The following is a 9,001-nucleotide window of genomic DNA, read 5'->3' on the forward strand; positions in this document are numbered from 1 at the left end:
ACCACTCAATAACAAAATCATCTCAAGTATTGTTTTTAGTTCTAGCCTTTTGGTTGGTTGTAGTACTATTTCTATGCTTATTTTGATTATTTTACAGCTCTATGTTATTTAAGAACTTTTGGGTTTTGGGAACCCTATAAAACCTATTTTTTCATATCAAAAACAAAATCATTTCAAGTTAATAAATATTCATGACCAAAATGTGGCATGATATGATGTAAATGGAAAATAAATTTAATGATTAGAAATAATTAATCCATTTGGAGAAGGGAAGAACTGTAAGAAAGAATTTCTATCCAAGATATCAATGGAGGGGTGATTTTACATATAGCTTTTGTAGTAAACTAATAAATTTTAGTCTAAATATATTTAATCTAATCATAGTGGAAAGGGATAATTTAAAGGGTTGATAACCATAATTAACTAATTAAATCATCAAAATTATAGTAAGGGCTAACTTTAGAGGTTGTAGTGAATAGGAGTTGAGGCCTAAAATGAGAACAGGCTAAAGAATTGTAATTTTTGGGAAATAAAAATGTAAAAGAAATTAAAGCATATAAAAAATTTATTCAATAATTGAAACCTTATCATCAACATTATCCACTAATTTAGGAGATTTATCATCATTACAATTTGTTTTTTAAAGTTACGCTATCAAGAAATGGATAATTATGAAAAAAGAATTAAAATAAAAATACCTCTCAAGAAGATGGGATCACTAAATAAAATGTAAGATCAATCACATATATAAAAGGATGATTTTCTCAAAATAAATAAATTTAGATACAAGAAAAAAAGAGAATTTATGCTATGTAAGATTCAGATAAACTATATTTAAAAATATGGCAGAGAATAAACGTGTATATAAACATTACAACCATCCACATCCAACTCAAAATTACACAGCACTAAAATTATTAACGATAAAAGTATCTAATAAATAATCTTAATGTTGAAAGCTCTAATATATAGAGTATATGCACCTATGTCACAGTAGAATTCACAGAAAGGAAATGTTTCACGCAATCAGTGACATTCTAGTACAATATACATATCAGACTCTCGAAGTTTATTTTCCAAGCACATGGACATGTGCATATAAGTAGACATATAATTACTATTATAAAGTTTTTAGTTAACTATCAGCTAGTTAACTATCAGAATAGGTTATAGGAGTTTTTTTCATGTCAACAGAGACAGATGCCTAGTACAATTTCCTCGGAGGAATGCTCTGAGGATTATTGAAGTTGTTGGCAGGATCCATCTGCGTTTTAGCGTCCACAAGCCTATTGAAATTTGCACCAAAATACTTCTCACCCCAAATCCTAGCCTCTTCCACAGAACCGTGGCCAGTGCCAAGGTCAAGGTCAAGAAAGTTTACATATGCAGCCCTGGGAGAATGAGTGACATAAGGTTCCATGTATTTGTAAAGATCTCTCATCCACTCGAGGTAGTGCTCATCTTCTCTACTCTCACTCCATAATGCGTTGTAATGCATGTCGAACAATGTCCCTGCCCGCTGAGGAAATGGCGTTGCAGTGGAGGGTATCCTGTCTACCATCCCTCCCAATGGGGAGAAAGTTGTATACGTGTCACACGGCCCTTTCTCCATCCTGCTCCACAATCCTCTCAGTGCACATTCTGGAAGAGGAACCTTAGCGTAATCTGACTTCACTTTGAAGTAGAGCTTTTTGTGATAATACCTGTTAGTTAATTCGCTGACTGGTATGTTGTTGTCAAAGTAGGTTATCGACTTTATCCAAGTCATTTCCTCACAATCCGCCGACTCCATGCGAAGCTCTGGGAAGCTCTGAGCAATTTTATTTAGAAACTCATTCTTACGCCCAAGGTATATTCCACGAAACAAGGCTCTGACTATTTTCATCTCGTTGAAGTCGACCTTTACTTCCATGAAGATGTTGTCCTCCATTTTGGGAGCAACATATTGCCATCTGTTAACGGTCTGTGTAACTGTATCTGTACCGTACCTGAACACTTTGAAGGCCGTCAGAATTCGAGGCACCGTCACTAACCGTATTTTCCAGGCATAAACAACTCCCCAGCTGCCACCACCGCCTCCTCTGAGGGCCCAAAACACATCTTCGCCCATTGCGCTTCTATCCACCATCTCGCCTGATCCATTTATCAGGAGGGCGTCCAAAATATTGTCAGCTGAAAGGCCGTACTTTCTTCAGAGAAACCCCCACCCGCCGCCAGCAAAATGACCCGCGGATCCCACTGTGTGGCAAATTCCTGCAGGAAACCCTAGCTCGGGCGAACTCTGCGCAATAGCAGAATAAACTTCTCCAAAAGTGGCGCCTCCTTCCACCCACGCCGTCTCCGATTTGGTGTCTACTGTGACTTTGTTCAGCTTCAGAAGATCGATAAGCACAAAAGGAGCATCCGCACTGTAGGAAATTCCCTCATAGCTGTGTCCTCCACATCGAACACGAATCTCCCACTAGCCAAAGAGTGGTGAACGCTAGCCATGCCTCAGTAAGCTTATATATACGTAGCAGAGGCATTTCCTTCAACTGTGAAAAACCTCTTTACAGTATAAATGTTCAAGAAGCATCCCCACACATTCATTGCGTGGGAGATAAATTTCATTTGTATTACAATAGTTTCTATCTAAGTTGTGCACACGTTCATTCCGTGGTAGATAGATTTCATTTGTACTACTGTATTTTTTATCGAAGGTGTCCACACGTTCATTGCGTTCTACTATATTTTCTAAGTTATGCAATAAAATTTTAGGTTGGATAGGGAGACATCTTTTTTTCCTTAATGTCTGGTAGTCGATAGTTCTTTAATATATGATGTTTAAGATGTCATTAGATATCTATATAGTTCACACTGTCATATGAAACCTAACTCTGAGTAAGACACATCAAAGAACTGATGATAAAGTCCAACCGATAACATTTTCTACAAAAGAAGCTCATAAATATAACTCATATCATTGTACTATTGACGAGGACACAAATTCTAATACTATTTTTATTTAAACTAATGTACCTTTCTGAATACGTAGAGAGCTTCTAGATAAACACATGCTTTACATTGCCGAATAGGCATTATAGTTGTCGGTTGTAGGTATATATCAAGAAGAAATTTACTGTGTATCAAACAAACATTTATCCTTACGGCGAAAAATCCTTTCTATGTATAATTGTTATAATTGAAACATAATTGTTATAATTAAACAGGAGTCCTAATATTGAAGTTTGCGAACACAAGAATCAGTTTGAGCTGTTGAATTTTATTGTTTTTTTCGTTTACCGTCTGAATGCGGGTTCTTAGAGTTTGCTACAATGAAAAAGATGTGTCAAGTAGATACACACGTGCTTTATTTCCCTTGTGACGAAGTCTGACATTTCACTTTCATATCTTGATTCCGATGTCTAAACCTGGTCTTTTTGGCTAGTTTGGTACTTCAGAGTTACATAATATTTGTCTTTCTTCTGAAATGTAGATACGGCATAAACAATTATTATTAGTTTTTGTCTTTGGCAGGAAACTAATAGAATCATGAGGTTCTATATTAGTTACATAATTTGCAAAAGCTATATTAATTTGAATGTCTTTTTGGAGTTTCAAAATACAATCTAAAAAAAATTGTATTGGCTTATGATGAAAAAGCAATGAAAAAATTCAATTTTCTTCAACAAAAATACAAATATTTTTTTTTGACACCTCTAAATGCATTAATTACAACTTTATCTTTTTTATATTTGTGACAAGTAGATAAACTTAAAAAAAAAACAATCAATTTTCTAACACGTCTATTAATGAATGCATTAATTAACTTTATTTTTTCCACATTTGTCACAAGTGGATAAACTTTTTAAAAAACCATCATTTTTATCTTCCACCTCACAATTATGTCAAATCAATATTAATTATTTTTATCTATTTTCCTTACCAAGTTCAAATATAGACTTCAATGTTTTATATTTCTTATTTTAAATATATTTATTACTAGTTTTACATTGATGTTTATTTTTGTAATTTGTAAAATGTTATTCGAATATCGATATTTTGATAAAATATAGAGTTAAATATATTTCTTATTTTAAACATATTTATTATCTCCTACTATTTTACAATTTTGCTCAATTTTTTTTATACCATTAATACTACCCTTCAAACTTACTATATATTTTGGTACTTTGATTTAAGTAATCAGCAATTATTTTTTTAATTAAATATTTCAACATATAATTGAATTGGTAGAAATGAGTAGTTCATTCATATAATATAATTTTTATTAATATTTATATATTTCTTAAAATAATAAAATAATTAATATTTTTCAAATTCTCTTCAACTCTATTATTCTACCTTTACTTGTCCTTATAATAACATATCATTATCTCTTTTAGCTCTCTCTTCGTATAACATTATATCCCATGGGCCATAGGCATCCTTGATATCAACACTAGCTTAGTTGTAAATATACAGAAAAATGTTATGAACATTTTCATTTTAAAAGACACTTCAACATTTTTCGTTAGTTCCTCACTAAACACAAAAAACTAATCTTGAGCCATAAGTTTCCATGAGTAAAACAATAAGGCGTTAACAAGATAGAGATCATTGCAAAAGCTACTTCAGTCAACCATAAAAATATGAAGATGGGAAATTTGGCGCATGCTCCCCTTGTTTATTATATGGTTCTTTTAGGGAATCTAATAATCAATTAGTTATGATTTTTTGGGGTCTAAATTATCTTCAAGGTCAATTTAAAATAGATTTTTGCTATTGATTTTCAAACTAGAGTAGTATAAAATGTGGTCATTAGACATTGGGAAAGGACACAATCCATTGCAATTTGAGTTTCCTTTATCCCCTTAAATACATACTATATGAGGTGAAATACATCTTAAGTATTAAAAAATGTATATTCTAAAATTAAAACAAAATGCTTAATGAATATGGTATTCATTTAAAGTTTCAAAAGAATTTCTACCTCATATTATGAATATAATCGAGTGGAAGTCACTAACTAGTACCATAATTACAATACTATTAACTATTATATTGGTATTATTGAGAAAAAGGTGCCACTTAGGGACTAGGACTTGTCATTTAAATTTTTTAATTAATTATAATTCTTTATCATCAAAAAAATATAATGTTAGATTTATAAAAAAATTTCAAAATGCTTAATGAATATGGTATTCATTTAAAGTTTCAAAAGTAGTTCTATCTTCACATTATGAATCTAATCAAGTTGAAGTTACTAACCAGTACCCTAATTACAATACTATTAAATATTATGTTTGTATTATTGAGAAACAAGTGCCACTTAGTGAGTAGGACTTGTCATTTAAATTAATTAATTAATTATAATTGTATATTAGTCAAGAAAATATATTGGTAGATTTATAAAATAATAATCAGAATACTAAATTATAAATATCATTGAAGAATCATACTATTTAATTTAACTATAAAAATATATTTAGTTATTAATATGGAAAAAATTATTCTTGGTGGGCTCTTTGTGAGCCTTTCAACTTCACCAATAGACTAAGGGCCCTTTGACAATATTTATACATTTTGGTTAACACTATTTGAAAATTTAAAGAAATATTTGATTTGTGATTATGATGAGAAAGATATTATGCATGTTTAGAGTAAGGTAGAAAGTATGATTTTAATTTTTTGTATATTTATTTATAATCTAATAAGTAAATAGTATGTAAAAATATAAACATAATAGAAGGTTGGCATAAATAATTAAATTTATTTGTAATGTAGATTTGACTCGTAGAAAAAATACTATTAAAGGTTATTGCATTTTAAAATTTAAAATTTAAATTGGATGCATAGTATTCTATTCAACCTTCTAATATGATATATAAGATGTCAACTCGATTTTCTTGTAATATATCTTTTAAGACATTTGTATCAAACACCAGATAGAAAGAGATAGCTAAAAAATTATAAGAGTTTTACATTGATATCTAAGAAGTGATTGTCTATGATAGGGTTTTAATTATTTGAGTTTTATATTAATATTTTATAAGTGAACACCTTGATACAGAGCTACAAAAATCGAGACGAGATATACATTAAACATTATTATGGTCAAAGATTGAAACATTATCAATTAGGAAAGAGATTATGTTTAATTATTGTTCAAAGAGAATAGTGAATGAACAATAGAATTATAACTATTTAAAATCATAATAATATATATATTTATTAAAATAAAAATTTCCTATCAAAATTCTATTTTAATAAGTATATAAAATAGAGTAAGAGGTTTTTATTTTTTTAGTATTAATTGTATGTGTTTTTCTTTTTTATAAGTATTTGAGGTTGACCTTATCAAAAATCAATAATTTTTTCATCCCATCAAAAATTTCATATCAAATCTATACCTTTTTGAAAAAAAAAAACATATTCTTGAAGAGGACTCTCTCTTCTAGGGCTAAATGTAAATTTTAATTTTATTTTGTATGATTTACAATTTTTTCCCTTTTTTGTGTCAGTATCTCTTCATATTTAAAAAATACTTACTTCTAATATTTTGGAATTATAAAACACTATAACTAATCATAAGATTATAAAATTTATATGATGATGATATTTTATCTAAGACCTTAAGAAAGGTATTTTTAAGTTTGGAAAAAAATTGTGTATTGATAGAGAAATGATATTTGACCAAAATAGGTTTAGATGTCCTAAATAGTGACATAGATTTGTGCTTTTAATCATCTATGATTTATTTTTTTAAAAAAATGTTTATCTTTGTTTATCCTTATTTCCAGAGACCTCCTAGCAGGGCAATACACAAACCATCACAAGTAGGAATAAAAACCTAGAATAAATTCCTCAATCAACATAACGCTCTCCACCTCAATATAAGAGGATCCAACATCAATTGGGGAAACTAAGATTGATAAAATAGGTTGAAGTTCCACTATTCAATAGTTATTGATTTAAAACCAAGCAATACAAATATAAGATTCTAAAAATATTATGAACTACATTCACAATAGAATTATGTTACTTGACCGATTTCTTAATCAAGAGTTTCCATACATGTCAATTTTGCAAAGTGTGCATCTACACTATTCTTATATAATGAAATACCATATTCAATTTTATTATTGGTGAAAATTCTATGAGAAATTAAGTCACTAGTGTATGCGAGAAATTTCTTCATTTCTAATGTGGAATGCGATGTATCTGTAAGGAGCAACCAATTTTTTTATAATAGTTGTTACTATAGAGAAATTAATTTTAGTATAATTTTGAGCCACAACAATTATAGGTAAAAAGAGGAAGAGAATCATATAACTCATGGAAGTGTTGAGAATTGTGATCAAAAGATGTACACATTGAAGAATACCATATTTCTAAGAGTCAAACTAAACATGATCTTGAAGGTGACACCATAGGAAATATTTAAGGTGGTACATATATTTATCATCATAGGACAATTGATGATGAAGTCACTCTCCAAATTTAGTAAGGGTTGTAGGCACCCAAATATATCTTCTTTAAGAATTATATTCTTGTAAATTTTAGTCAAAGTATGGCTACAAACACCTACCATAACTCACCTATTGGGGGACACTTTTGTAGTGGAGTTGTAAATTCTAGTGATACTATTTATAGTGGGAACATACCAATATTTTTGGCTTGTGGTAAGACTATGACTATAGAAACATAGGGTATGAGGACATGTATATTGATGGTGTCCTATCGAGCCACATTTGTTTTTAAAGGTTAATTTAATTTAATTTATTAAATTACATTTTATCCCTTCTTAATATTTCACTTTTATGCACTTTTGCATTCACATTTGATAATTAATTAGTAATTATTAAATAGTTTTTTCCTTTTAGGTTATCCTTTTTCGGGTTTCAATCTCCTTCTATAAGGATGGATCATTTGTAATTATCACTTATCTTTTTCATTTTTAAGAATATAATTTTCATATTTTTAGAGCAATCCCTTGCATGTTCATGCCTTTTTCTTCTCTGTGATAAGTTTTTACATGTAGGTATTCTTTGTGCTTTGTGGATTTGTATTCCATACTACTCAAATGCTTCATGGTATCAGAGCCAAATTTCTTATAGCTTGTATGGTATTTGGAGAAAAAGGAGAACAATCATTTGACATAATAGATTTGGTTTTTTTTAGGTTTTTTTTTGTGAAAATGAGGGGTATCTCTAATTTTTAGAGCACTTTGAGGCCAAATAGACCTCATGATTGGATTCATAAGGCATCAAATCCTCTATTTTCATACAAAGTTTGTTGATTTTTGGACAACATTGATTTGAGAGGCAAAAAAAAATTGCACAACAGGGTCATACAACATCTACATGCACTCCAAGGATTGATTTTTATTAAAAAAAATGCAAAACAAATGTTCTTGTGCTAACACAATTTAGCGAAACCACTAACGATCACAAAAACCCCTAGCAGTAGCATTAAATGCTAGCAGTCCCATTGACTGTAGTGGCTCCTAGTGACCAGTACTGCTTGGTCGACCATCGCCACAAGCGGTGCCTCTTGCCTAGCCACTACTGCCATGGTTCCATTGCACTCCCTTCACCTAGGCTATATTGCCACTCTACTTAGGGAGGTGGTTATTTTTTCTAAGCATTTATGGGGGTCCTATTAGTTTTTTGTGATATCTTGAGCATATGGAGTTCCTTTCTTGATCCAAAAGAAGCACTAAAAATATGGTTCCAAGATGGAGATGATGGATTGGGATTTTTTGGGATTATTTCCCAGTTTGGTACCTATTATTATACTTGAAGTTTTTTGATGACATCTATCTTCTGGGGGACATAACTTCTTTGTTATAGTCCATTTTATGATCTGAAAAAAGTATCGAAAAGCTCTTCTCAACCACTATTTAGATTCTATAATATTTTTCATTAGTATTCCTCAAATGTACATTTGATTATAAAATAAATTTTTTTTTCCCTCTCATTTATGCATTCCTACTAGTACTTAGGGTTCCTTTTTTGCA

General features: G+C 30.3%; 1 pseudogene; it reads right to left on the reverse strand.

Annotated features, from left to right (window-relative positions):
* Positions 1 to 1,025: 1,025 nt before the first annotated feature.
* LOC149547125 (berberine bridge enzyme-like D-2 pseudogene) lies at positions 1,026 to 8,556 on the reverse strand (annotated as a pseudogene).
* Positions 8,557 to 9,001: the final 445 nt, after the last annotated feature.

This window comes from Cupressus sempervirens, chromosome 7 (assembly GCF_028749045.1).
Source record: "Cupressus sempervirens isolate cs-2001-9-10 chromosome 7, ASM2874904v1, whole genome shotgun sequence".
Lineage (NCBI taxonomy): Eukaryota > Viridiplantae > Streptophyta > Pinopsida > Cupressales > Cupressaceae > Cupressus > Cupressus sempervirens.